The sequence below is a fragment of the Pithys albifrons genome, chromosome 12, assembly GCF_047495875.1.
Source record: "Pithys albifrons albifrons isolate INPA30051 chromosome 12, PitAlb_v1, whole genome shotgun sequence".
Lineage (NCBI taxonomy): Eukaryota > Metazoa > Chordata > Aves > Passeriformes > Thamnophilidae > Pithys > Pithys albifrons.
Window position 1 is genome coordinate 3,574,549 of NC_092469.1, and position 14,177 is coordinate 3,588,725.

The 14,177-nt window shown below is 43.1% G+C and overlaps 1 long non-coding RNA gene across 2 annotated transcripts in view; it reads right to left on the reverse strand.

Annotated features, from left to right (window-relative positions):
- Positions 1-1,582: 1,582 nt before the first annotated feature.
- The window catches only part of LOC139677648 (uncharacterized), a 63,395-nt gene continuing 50,800 nt past the window's right edge, over positions 1,583-14,177 (reverse strand). For both annotated transcript variants that reach the window (XR_011698890.1, XR_011698889.1), the window contains 3 exons: positions 8,832-8,908; positions 5,473-5,588; positions 1,583-3,781 (listed from right to left, as the gene is read on the reverse strand). This is a non-coding gene — a long non-coding RNA (uncharacterized lncRNA). The remainder of the gene's footprint in view (positions 3,782-5,472; positions 5,589-8,831; positions 8,909-14,177) is intronic.

The window sequence follows — 14,177 nt, forward strand, 5'->3', positions numbered from 1 at the left end:
GTTGTATTTCTAACCTTTACACAGGGCCCAGCTGGTGCACAGAACTGAAGTGCATAAAAAAAAATTGTAATTTTCCTGAGATGTTGAAGGTCTTTTCTCAGAAGTCCTCTTTTTCTGAATGAAAAAAATTAATTACCACATAGACATACTGAGGGTGTCCAATGCTAGCTGTTACATTAGATTTTAATTATTTTTTAACATGTAAAACTTTAGTCTAGGCACATTGTCATATATTTGTTACATTTTGAACTGAAAAATATCCATATGGGTTGATGGTTCTGCAAGAAGGAGTTAGTAATTTCCACGCACTCATGCAAACTTCAACACAATGCTCCCACTTTATCATTTGTTATTTCAACTTTGCTGATGATTCAGTGGTGTTATTCCACTGAAAAACTGGAGTAATGCAGCAGTGAATCAGGCTCATTGGCTCTGCATCTCGCTATCTAAAATGAGGATCCACCTACAGGTAAAACACTATCACACTGCAAGTATCTCACGGCCTGCAATCTGTCCTGGCTTGCCAGATCTTCATCGGAAAAGGATTGCACAGGCTCAACATTAAAATGCATGCTGACTGCATTTTAGTCAATGAACGAGATGAGCTGGTTTGGGCTTTTCTCATTACAAATTGCTCAAATCAGAAACAGCAGAGCAGAGGGTTACTGGTTTTTGTTGCTGCTGTTTTCACTGTCTGGCTGCCACGGCTGCAGAAAGTGACACCTCTGCTGCTGTGAGTGGCCCACAGGGATTGGGTGCCATGCAGAGGGACCCCTGGGTGGGGGTGAGCTCAGGTGGTTCCCTCCATCACCAGGCATGAGGCTGGTGCAGCTCCAAGCAGACACCTGTGAGCAGGTGTTCTTGCAGCAGTGGGAGTTACAGCAACACTGCAGCTGTTTCACTGGCAGCCACGAGATCAGCTTCGCCCTGTGACACTTGAGCAAACACTCAGTGACAAGTAATGCTAGAAAGTGTATGTTAGTGTGATCAGCTTATTGATGATCATCTCATCATTTATTATTCAAACTATAAAATATCTTCTCCTTTTGCTTGTTATTCCTTTAAAAACATGATCCTGTTGTTTTGTTCCCTTCCCAAAGTCAGTCTTAAACTGCACCTCATAAAAAAGTACACTCATCCAGTGCCTGCACTGTGCTCAGATGCTGTGCATTTGCTTTTCATGCACCCTGTGCTTCAGCTGACTGATTTTAAAAATGGTTTACCAGTTACATGATGGCCCAGTGTGTGGATTCGACAAAACAACATCACAGAGGACCTGAGCAATTAACTGAGTGTATAGTTCCATTTGGAGGGGGGTGAGTGGAAGAGGGGATCCAGCTTATGTCTAGCAATTGTATGGGGAACACAACTGCAAAAGCTCTTCTGTTTCCGCCACTTGGTGAAACATCACCTTGGGTAGCACTTCTGCTTCTTGGCAGCACTGAGCAAGGCCTTGGGCAGCTTTGTCCAGCATGGCTCACACCTCCACTCTGGGACAGTGCAGTGCCCAGGCCCTGCATGCCCAGAGCACTGGGGTCAGGGAGGGCCAGGCAGGAGGGGTGTCACACAGGCTGTGGTCTTGAGGGTGACATCAACACTGAGACACTGCTGATGGGTTTCACTGGGTTAGCACAAGCTTTGCCACCCCATTATAGGCTTTGTCTTTGGGGCTTCAACCTGAAATCCACCCAGGCATTAACAGGTTGGTACTGCCTGCTGGTGTCTGTCTAGAAGGTGCTGATGGCATCAGGCTGTGGTGACAACTGGGTGACACCATGGAGAGTGCCCATTTGCTGAAGACCCCAGAACTGGGAAAAGGGGGGTTTGTGACCTGCTGGTCCCCTGCCAAAGTCACGATCTCTGTGGCAATGTTTGACTGCAGCAGATAGGAGAAAAGTACCATGTCCAGTGACACTGTGAGGCTTTCAGGAGCAGAGTGATTGTTTCAGTCTGTGGTGACACCCAACCTCGACCTGCACTGACCAACTGAACTGTCAAAGAGACACCAGATGAACCCAGGAAAAGTGAATCATCATGAGATAAAATGCAAAATGAGCCCAAAAGGCAGAATCTTACAATAACACCAATGTAAACACTGGTCTGTTAAGAAGTCAGCCTAGCTTTTATCTTGTAGCAGTGAGATTGTTTTTGAGAACCTTGCAGAGTCAAATGAATTCACAAACCTCTGGACCAGGTGCAATCATTAGTCAGTAAATGAATTACACATAATTATCTTCTTTGTATTTAATTCACTTGGCTTCCAGTTTCTTACTCTTCACACAGTGAAACTCTTTTTCCCTCTCACACAAACACACTCTCCACGGGCAAGGAGGTTTTGGAGGGCTGCCACTGTCTTGACTCATGAATCAGACTCCATGATTTGAATGATATTTATCTAAGCCTGCAAACAAAGAAGATGGCTATGCATCCAATGAGAGAATAATTATTGTTATTATGTTTATAGAGCAACAAAGTTGGGAGTTAGGACCCTGGGGGAAAGGCGGCAGGAAGGGCGAGCTGGGCAGAGTCTGTAGGCAGTGGTTCAGTGCAGGCATGTGCCAGGGCCCTTGCAGGGTTCCCTGCCCTGAGTCACCTCTGCCAGGAATCGCCCAGCGGCCCAGGTGAGTGGCCAGGGGATGCCTGACTCAGGGGGGACACTGCCGAGGTGCTGTGAGACCATCTTCCCCAGGAAAACACTGGGCCTGCAAACGGTTCGGAAGTGGCTGAAGGAAGCTGGGTTGACACAAAGTACCCCAGGACAGACCTGCTGCTGTGAGGCTGAGGATGGGGATGTGCCAGAATGCAAGTGATCCAGCCCTAGCTGCACTGGGCAGCAGCACTGACAGGGCAGCCTCCTGCTTGCAGCAGATCATGTGTGTTCTTTGATACAGAAGTCAGCTGTGCACCTACATCCAGAATTACTTCAACTAAACTGCAAAGAAAAAGCTTGTTTTCTAAGGAACAGCCACTGCCACATCAGGTTCCTTAGAAATAAAAATGGCCCTTGAAATGACATGAAGGATCATCCTGCTCCATGACTTCAGTGCAAGCCTGTGCAAAGGAGCCCTGCTCTGCTGCTTGGGAGAACTTTGGATACTGTGACAGGGGCAGTGCCAGGGCCTGATCCTGACACGTTAAAGCTTTGTGTACTCAGAGAGGGCAGTGACAGAGGAGGCTCTACCTGTCCTTTAGGACTGTCCATAGCACGCCATAAGTTTGGGATAACTAATAATGTGAAACCCATATTTCTAAAATACATCTGGCGCTCAAAAGTCTTGTCTTGGCTGGGATTGCAACTGTCCAGTGAATTTAAGGGGCATCCCATGCTTTGCTAGAAGGAGGGCCACAGACCTCTGATGTGTGGCTGTTGCCAAGCCACACAACTGCACGAAACTCATTCATATTTCTTGTTGGGCCCATGGAGACAGTCACACATGTTCACATCTGACTTCTGGTGCATCTGGACACAGCAATAATGACTGGTGGCTTTTCATCAGCTTGGTGCCACCAAGCAATGGCCTCGGCCATCACAGCCATGGCTCTGGAGACCTTGGAGAACTCCAGAGCATGGAAGTGTTTTGGTTTGTGGTTTAATGTCACAGCCGTGGTAATGGTGAGCAGCAATCCTGTTGAGAAAGCTGGGAAAAGTGTCATTTGCTTCCATTAACTCAGCTTGAGGTTGGTAAAGTTTGAGCCACCTTGCAACTATCTCCAATGATCTCTAGGTTAACAACACACAGCCAGGGAGGCAGAAGGGCAAACAGCCAGATGAAGAGGTTACCTGGAAATAAAAATGTGTTTACAGTGAATGAATGAACAAGATATCCCATTCTTGTTCTCCCAAGACCAATGTGAAACAGTTCCAAATTTTGTCCCTGTTAGTTGAGGGGAGGCAAATCCAATAACACAGTTAATTATTAATGCTTAAAAAAAGCACTGCAAAAAATGCAAGATAAATAACTTGATGTCCCTTCCAGTCAATCCATTTTTAGAAGCAAGTTTTATCACTCTAGATGTTTTAACTGATGATTATATCTGTGTTAATATCCTAGGAAGAAATATGGGGAAACTTTGACTGAGGAACAATTGCCAATGCAATGACAGGCAATGATATCTTGGATCACAAAGCATTCCTTTGGGGCTGGGCGTTGAAGTGATGGATTTTTAAAACTGTAGTAAATCTTCCTTGCTTAATTCCCTTTTCAGAGAAATTTAAATTTTCTGGAGAAGGTCAAAAATACCTATATGCCAACATTAGCATCTCTAAATAAAAAAAAAAAAGGCTTTATACAAGAGCAATCAAAACTATTGCTGAGACAATACTGACTGCAAGAAGGAAAATGCGATTTTATGGACTTAGCAAAGACTGGGACTCCTGGATCAGGGCTTGCTCAGTCTCTCAAAACTGGCACATAACCTTCAGAAAGCCAAACCACCTCTCAGAGCTTCAGCCTTCCTCGCTGGAGCAGCAATGGGACACTGGCTGCCTCCTCTGTACCCTTGGAGAAGCAAAGCACATGGCACAGGTTACCTGAACCCACAGCACCACTTAGCCCAATTGCTGCTTCTGTTGCAGATTTCTTTAGAATAGAAACAGATCTTTGTGACCCCATATATGTTTGTTTATTTATATATGTTTGTTTATTTATATGTGTTTTTATTTATATATGTTTATTTATTTATATATGTTTATTTCTATATGTTTGTTTATTTATATATGTTTGTTAATCTATCAGTTAATCTAATAGAAACATTACTCCCCCACACCAGTTTGGTCTACAAGGGATCTTAGGACCCTTGAATGGAGGAAACAAACAAAACCATATCATATTCCCAGGCAGGTATTGAAATAACTAAGCACGTGATTTCATAAATATTATTGTGCATGCAGCAGTTTCTGCATCTCCCTCTCACACCTGGCACACAGATGTTTTATACTATTCCTACAGGTAAAAACCCTAGATAGTAGCCAAATTCACCCTGTTTACAGCCCCTGAGCAATAATACTGTGAACAAGTACTTAAAATCAGGTCCATTTCCAGGGAGAACACTGCCTTTTTTTGGTGCAAGAATCATTAGGGGAAAATGCATTTCCAACTTGGAGAGAGGAATTTTCCCAGCTTACACACTGTTCAATGTTTACAGAGTTTTAAACTAGTGTGAGCAACAAAAGATTCAGCAGCAGAAATGAGAATAAGGCTTACAGCTGGGAGACTTGAGTTATACCAGTGAAGCTAACCTGGTATTTTGCAGAATGATTAATGGCCTGTGCTTTTGGGGGTTTTACTAATTTTTGGTGCTGGTACTCAAGTACAATATTGTTTACCAGACCTGGGAAGATTACTTTGCTGGGCCATGTTCATGTGTGCTTTGGAAGGCTTAGAAGAGGACAGGGAGAACAAATGGAAAGAATCACATCCTCCTCTGGACCACAAATCATACGTGTTTGTACCTGAAAAACCATAAATTTACCTGTTTGCAGAGCCTGGCAGATCGGCTGGGAACTTCCATTTAAAGATGCAGTTCTACTACATCTCAATGTCAAAGGTGGTATCTTCAGCATGCAAAGGAAAGACTTTAGGTCATGTCTGTGACAAGAAGAAAAATCTCTGATTAATCTGACTACATTCATCTGTGTATTTCTTCCCTGTGAGGCTGTTGGTGCATTTTTCCAGTGACACTGCAGTGCATTCTGCTTCCCAGCTTTTATGTTAGTCCATTAAATTTTGTTGCACAAGCCTTGCTCTAGGATGAACGTATGAATTCATGTTTTGATGAAGTGAAGCAATCTAGCCCTGACCTTGCCATGGTTCCTTACACACACATAAACCATCCTCTGAAGCCAGGAAGAGTTTGGCTCTAAAAGCCAGAGGCTGGACAGGTCATGTCCTTTATATCCCATGCTGGCAAGATCTGACTGTGTGCTCCTGACTCCCAGATCTTTCTAGCACCTTCCTGGCTGATAGGGAGCAGACTCACAGCCTGGGGTCCAATGTGCAGCTTTTGGTGTGACTAGGCTCTGTAAATTCATGAAAATGAGTCTGCCCAGCTCAACTAATGGGCACAGCTGTGAGATACAACCTTTCCTGAAGAATCCATTCCTGGCCCTGCCTCCCTCTGCCCCATGCCAAAGTTCTGAACTAACCCCATTTACAATTGTTTTACTCAGCATATGGGTCCCAGATAGGGAGAAATAGCCAAAAGAAAGCCAATTTAACTCAATATGGGCAAGTCCCTACTTGCACTGGGGATGGGTACTGGTGAGCTGGGCTCTACAATAAGGGTGGGACAAAAAGCCAAAGAGAGGAGAAAAGCTGAGCTGGGAGGGGCAGAAGAAGATTTTGTGTGTGCCTGGAAAGGAAACAATGGGACACAGGGAAGGAATTAGAAGAACCACATCCTTCTCTGCATCACAGCCCTGCAGTTTAAGTTACTTCCTCATGCTGGACCAACCCATAGTGCCCTGTTTTTATCATTGCTCCCTTGTGACTGCTGTGGTGAAGCTCCATCCCATTAGATGTGCCTCAGCCAGGGACCATGAGGGTGGCAATGCTCTTAGTATGTTAGATCACGTCTCCCTCTTTCTTTCAATTGACATTTTGATGTGTCCCCCACCCATTCTGGCCTATTGCAAGCCCCTACAATTAGGCTCCAGTCCCTCAGCCTCTGCTGAACATAAGCCAAAAGATGTTCCTTCCTTCCTTCTACCTCTGACCTCATAGCCAAGCCAACCCTGCTCCAGGCAGATAAGCTTTCTCTTTGGAGAGAGCCTTCAGCAGGGAGTTCCTCCCCACCCACCCTGCTTCCCTGCAGTGCCTCCTGAGGAAGAGCTACACGAGGGAAGGACAAAGGCAAGACAGAATCTCCATGCACCCTCTTGTACCTTTGTCCTCTCCTCTCATCTCTGCTTCCACTAAGTTTCTCAAGCTCATTGTCACGTTTGTGAATTGCTGCATGTCTCATTAATGGCAATATTGGTGCTTTTCCATTTTGCTATATTCCATGATATGCTATTCATTAATATTCACCCTCGTACACTCTGTATGTCCACAGCATTTGCAAGTACTTGCTCCTCATTTCTTCCAAAAACAGTGCCAGGGAAGTGGGGGTGTCAGGACTAGCAGCCCCACTCAGCAGATGAACCAGTCACTATAGAGAGGATAAGAGTAACCAGCAGCATCCTTGGCAGCTGAGTGTCCTGCATGAGGTGTTTTGGTCTGAACAACCCAGAAGTAGGTCTCCTCAATTTATTATTTCCTTCAGATACAAAAAATGTCTGCCAGTGCCCACTCAGTGAGTTACCTTAAGAGCTTTCAGCCATGTACAATGAACAAAAATTGTTTTAAATATGTGTGTTTATAAATACACACACATATGTATCTGCACATGTATATATGGGTATACATACATACATAATACCAACTGAATGTATACTCTATAGTCAAGGTAGAACTGTGAATATACAATAACATCATGTATATTATATTGCAGATATTATATATGCCATATATGTCATATTATAATATATACACAGGCTTATGACATATAATCAGGTTTCACCTCACTTCAATAAGCCTTTGATTATGGTCAAGGTATCTATCTGAGCATTTGTTCCCTCTTTGGAGTGTGAACTATAAATGTCCAACTTCCCTGTCCCCAGAAAGGAGAGGAACCTTATCCCTTCCTCATAGCACTCGTGAGAGTGTTGGGTTGTCATTTATCAGGAGAAGCCTAAACCAACGTGAGCACCACCATCCTCTCAGCTCTCTAAGTCCTGTGGCTCTGAGGTCACACCACAGTAAATAGCACTGCTGCCTGGAGAGCTTCTGCTGTGGAGAACAAGGCGAGTCTGTAGGGGCAGGTTACACACTTGGAAGTGTACAGTGTCCTTCAGGATTTATTTGTTCACTGCTGAGAGAAAGTGAGTCATGAGAAACCTTAAGGTGGAGCCCTCAAAACAAGGAGTGTATAAATGATTAGCAAGAGAAGGTCAGCACTAGTCCTTCAAGTCTGAGCATGTTCCTCTGTCGCTGGTACATAAATAATACTAGTTGGATGCCTGTGGTTCCAGGAGCAGAGCTATCACCCTTCTAGTCTCTGACATGTCTCTGACTCACACAGTATCATCAATGAGGCTGATCTCAGTTTTCTTTAAAAGAGATAGTTAAGGTTACAGGAGTAAAGTAGTAAAAACTCCTTCAGAGCCAAATGCAGGGATGGAAGATGGATTTGAATTCTATTTACATTCATGCAGCAATGTAATTAATCATCTAATTAGATAAGATCCAATTGCAGAATCCTTCTTAGCACACTGATGCAAATGAAGAGAGTGCACTGCATGTTTTCTTCAGATGATAGGTTCAGTTTAGAGCCTTTGGTGATAGGGAAAAATCAGTTAACCTTTTCAGTGAGCAGGAATGACTAGTGATTCACTTGAAGGTATCTGACACGAATACTGAGGTTTGTTGGGTTTTTTCCTAAGATAAACTCTGCTATACTGTTGATTTTATAGAAAATATTCTGTGGATAATACACATAAGTACACTAAATATGTTGCCCTTAAATGCACTGATATTTGTGGCATTTCATGATGTAGCACCTAACTACTGAGGACAGCTGTGCAAAGGCTGTATGTTCTGGTATTTTCAGCAACATCAACTGTATCAACTATTCAGCATGTCACTGTAGTTTATTATCCAGCTTACTATCCAGTTTATTACCTGTGACTGCTGTTAGACTTCTCTGACACCACATCTCTTGTAGAGCTCCTGAGTAGCCAAGTACTTTTTGCACTGAGCTTTTCTTCAGATACTCTGCAGTAAATTGCTTACCATGGATTGAAGTTGGACAGGTCAGCTGCATGATAGACGTGGGGCAAATCCTTAATGGTGCAAAGAAACAGAAGCTTCTGTGGAGTGGGAAAATACACATTCATATGCCTTTAGGGTAGAGGGCTTATGCTAAAATGTACATATGTCATTTCACAGATATCTGCATATGAAAGGACAGGCTGCACAGCCTTGAGTTGAAAAGTAATTTTTTCAGCCTATTTCTATTTAGAAATTCAAGACCACAATCCTACCACAGCCCAGCAGTTAGGAGAAATGCCAGGAAAAGTGATGTATGTACATAAAACAGACAACACAGTCACCAGTCTGTGTTTTCTCAGTGAGCTTTTCTTGTGCATTTTTTATTCACCTGCAGCCAGTCTGAGACACTCTGATCCCTACATCCATGCAGATATCTGCTGAAAGAAAAGAAGCCAAGAGGTGAAAAGCCAGGGCCAAGTGTTCTAAGTGAGCTGTGGGGGATGAGGTGGATGAGGCTCCTTGGACTGCTGAATGCAAGGGGCCAGCCAGAACAGGGGTATGCTGAGCATGAAAGCACTTGTGGTTTGTGGCTCCTGTGCCAGCTGGAATAGGGCAGGTGACAGCTGGTGATGCCACTGCAAAACCTGAATGTTGACCTGTGCCCTCCCTGCCCCTCCTTGCTTTCAGGCAGTGGGTGGCAGGAGTGGTGACACTCCTGCCCTCTGGCTCCAGAGACAGAAGGCAAGAAAGAGGAGTTCCCATGTGTTTGGGGAAGGATCCGTGTTCATATGTGCAGAGTTTCCACCTCTGTGCCATGTCACTTATCAGTGCTTCCTCTGTAGCCACCACTTTTGTCTGGGGTGACTCTCAGCTCCTCAGGTAACACTGCAGTGCTGGCAGAATATGCCTTACTGGTTATTTACTGAACTGTAGAATTAAAATGCAATTTTTAATTTTAATGTGACTTAAATCCATGTAGAACTGTATAAAATTTAAATAAATAATTTTGGATTTTTTTCTGTCTGTATACATCTATAGCTATGTGAAGATAGCTATGTGTCTTCATATAATACATTTGTGAATGTGCTCCATACATCCCTTTGACATGAGAATCTTTAAACATTTTTTGAACAAACATGAACTATGGAGTGGAAAATCCTTAACATGAACCATTCTTACTCCTCAGATAGCTGAGATGCAAGGGACATATATCTTTTTGTGCACAGAGGTTATATTTTTCAAGACCCCAAAAATCTGATACTGAACTGACCAAGAAAGAGAGGAGTCTCTTGCTTTGGTAACTGAATGTAAACTCTCTGCCTGTCAGACAACTTCATTTAACACTTGACTTTGTCTGGTTTACAGATTTATTTATTGTTTTGCTTTCAAAATAAAATAATACAAAATTCTTTGAAAAAATAGCTGAAAATATGCCAGTTGTTGTATAAACAACAAGAGGTGAAATCGGGAAATAGAATTTGCTTTGTTTGTATGTGGGAGGAGTGGTAAAGGAAGGAACACCACTGAGAGGCCACCAAACCATCTTCAAGTTATAAAACCCTCGTCCAAGCCATTTCTCTGAATGTTGTGTGCTGACTTTGCCTCATCCTCTACGTTCTGCCATCACATGGACACTCATTTGTGCAGCAATAATTAGGGCAAGGAGCCAAAACATAATGGCCTTGTTTAGGCAGCTGAACTTCTGAAAAGGGTCAGAAATTCTAAATTCTGAATTCTAAGTTGTGCCTGTGGACTAGGCCCACATATGTGCATTTTGACTAGAACAGTATTTTTGTTGTGCATTTCTACAGGTACAGTGAGCTCTGAGATCATGAGTGTGCAGTTTACTCATGCAGAAATAATGGAATGCAGCCTCTTGCCTGTTTTGCTCTTTGGTAGGTGCTACAGAGGCTGCATTTCCAAGGCAATCATCAGTGAAGTGGTGTCTGCATCTTTTGTGCAGAACAAAAGAACGAGACAGGACAGAATAAAAGTTACAAACTAATCAGAGGTTTGGCAGCTGCTTGAGATCACATCTTGATCCGCATACATTTAAATGAATAAATAACCTACTTAACTACTTAAGCAGTGCTATCGCTCTTTGTTAGTGTGATCCTCCTGCTTATGCTAAGTGTGTTAATGCTTTTATGCTGAGCAGACCAGGGCATTAGAGACAAGACTGGTGACTCATAGTGCCTTCCATGAACTACACTGAAAAAGGACGTTTCAGCCTGTAAACTCTGCCTTCACCACACGGGCACATTGCTATGGCATGGCTGACTGGCAGTGCAAGCAACTTCTCAGACAAATTCATAACAAACCCCATATATTTATTCCTTTTAAAAGACAGGAGGAATAACCCCTCAAAGCTGACCAAGCTATTTCTTTCTGTCCTCTTTGTTATTTTCTAGTATCTCTGGGCCTGAGTCAAAACCACTGACTTCTGTGGGGCTTGGATGGTGTTTGCTTGTTATGGAGATCTGGTGCTGACCTCAGTCTGCCATCTCATCTCCCAGGAACTGAGAAGAGAAGACCCCAAACACTATGAGGAAAGAATTCAGATTAAAGTTTCCTGGGACAGGTCTCAATATGTTCTTGAGATACCTGGTAGTGAGACATGGCTTCAAAATCCAAATAAAGGAGGGAAGTCTTAGCATGATATCCAGGTACATATTTGAAGAGCATGAACACCATAAAACTGGAGGCTTTGGGCAATGCTGCTGATTTAAGGATAAAACTGTGATTGAAATTTGCCCATATTTCTTTTCTCTCAACTTTGCTGGTATACATTACTGCTCCATTTTCTTCTGGGAAAACAGAAAATAAGAACAAACCTTGAAAGTGTAGCTTTCTGCCTGGACCTGCAGTGCTTCAGGCAGCTGTCTGCAAGTGGCCCTGGCATAAATCCTCTGTCCTCCACAATGGCACAGAGAGCCTTCACAGCCATTCCCAGACTTACTAGCACAGCCTCAGCAAACTATTGCCAGGCATTCAGGTCCTGGCCCAGGACACATCCTCTAAACATTGCTCCTTGCAGATCAGCAGCCTTCTATTCTCCATCTCCTCTGTCACCTCCTATTTTGTACAAAAACTGTGAAGCACAAGGGAAAAAAAATCAATTACTGTTCCACTCACCTTATGTATGTGATGGAACAGCACATGGCACCCAGGCCAACATCAAAACACACCTTTACTTAAACCCAGTGTGTTTGACTAAAGAAGGAAAACCAAGAAAGATATTAAAGTAATTAGGTACAGTTTAATAATCACAATAAACAGCTACTAACTATGTAGTAATGCAGTAGTTTCCATAAGCCCATGAACTTTCTTAGGCCAGTGGGAACATCCAATGGCATCTCCTCAGGTGAGAGAGCAGGGGGAGCAGGGGTGTTCCTCAATTCATCCTTTTATTCACACCTAGGGAGGAAATGTCTATTGCTGAGGATAAACCACAGCAAACACAAGGAGCCACCCCCCTGTCACAACATGCCAACCTGCATTCATGGAGTAGGGTGGTTCTAGCATAGCACACCCCCAAACTTCTGCGTTTTAGGAGCATCAACCACCCACTTTGTGGATATGCTCTGCCTTTGGGATTTCTCTGCTGTTTCTAAAGGGCTGTGACTGCTTCAGGGAAGGAGGAAAAAATCATGTTTTTAGGCTAGTGCATTATTATAGGTAGCAATTTTATCATCCTTTTCAAAGAGGGGGATCAAATACTTAGATTTGAGGATTCGAGGTGGGTCTTTTTGCTGTTTGGATGAGACAGGCTGCAACCATGGATTTGAAAAATAAAGTTTGTTAGTAACCCACTGGTTTGGCATAGACATCTTCCCTTTAGGGTTTTAATTTCTCAGGTCTGAAGCCCATGCAGCAGGGGAGCCACGTCATTTGGCAGTAATGCAAAATGTGGCATGGGGGCATGTTTGTTCACACAACTCCTTGCATGCACAGAATTTTGCTGAAGTGCAGGTAAATGTTTAATAAAACTGTAGCTGGATAAACTAAGATTCTGAGAAATAAAGTCATCTAAAAACATGGCTCCATGAGTGAAAAACTGGTATCGTATTGCCATCTTATTGCCATAAGTAGAGCTGTATTACTGTGGGTCAGGAGCATGAACTGAGGGCTCAGCCCTTGCTGTAACAGTATGAAGGCACTGGATGAGTTTTTAGTTTAAAGAACGATAAAACTTTTGCCAATCAACCCCAAAATACACCTAATCAGCGATTCCTCACCCCTGCAAATTGATGACTAACCCCCTGCATTTCTTACCCTCAGCATGTCCCTGTTTTGGCTGTTTTCTCTTCTGTTTAGTAAACTCAGATGTGCTAAACAATTTATTGGACTTCTCCTCTGCATTCTCAGTGGCAGTTTTTCCTACAAGGCCTCAGTGCCACTTCATGCTGTGATGAGGAATAGTGCACTGACTGCAATGTATGTTGCTCGTGTTCTTCTTCAGTGCTACAATGAGTCATTATTCAGAGTATGTTTATGTAATATCATAAATACCAATCTCTGGTATTTATGCAGCATAGTATTTACTTGGGCAAGTTGCCACATGCACTAAAGAAGTAAACAAAGAGCCATTCTTTGGAGGGTTAAAAAAGTCTTAAAATGAATCCAATTTTCCTTCATAAGGCACTCCTTGTTATTTTACCTAAAGTGGCTCTTTAAGATATACAGTATGATAAAACACACAATTCCTGGGAGATGTAATTATGGTTCCTAAGAGACTGGTGAATAAACAATCAGGAATAGAGTGTTTGTTTTCCCTAGGTTTTTCTTAACTATTAATGGAAGGCATTAAAAAAAATTGGGGAGGAATGTGTTGGGTCGATAAATGGTAAGAAAAGTTGAGGAGCACACTTCACTGAACACCCAGGGTTTCTGCCTAAAAGCAGTGCTATTTTATTGGATTGCAAATAATCCTATTTTGCTAATGCATTTGTGGTGAGGGTGAATACCACAGTGGATTCTTTGTTTTTTCTATTTACTGTACTGTGTACATCAATGGCACAATGTGTGTTCTAAAGTAGAGCTTGCCTTGTCTCACATTACCTCTGCTCACTAACACAAACAGCTTCCTCCCAGCCAAGGTGATGGAATCTTCAGCATTGTATGAAATGTTCTGTCTGAAACAAATTCCTAAGGAATGGTGGACGGGGCCCATCTGGGGCAGTGCTGAGCCATTGCAAATACTTTTCCAGGAAACCAGGGACACCACACTCAACTGCACACGTGTGGCCACTGAAAACCTAGAAGGTGGCTGAAGCTGAGCTGAATCAACAGTTGAACAAAACTTATTTGCCACCTGTGTATCTCAGAATGCAATTGAATTGGAGGCAGTATTTGACAATATTGGTC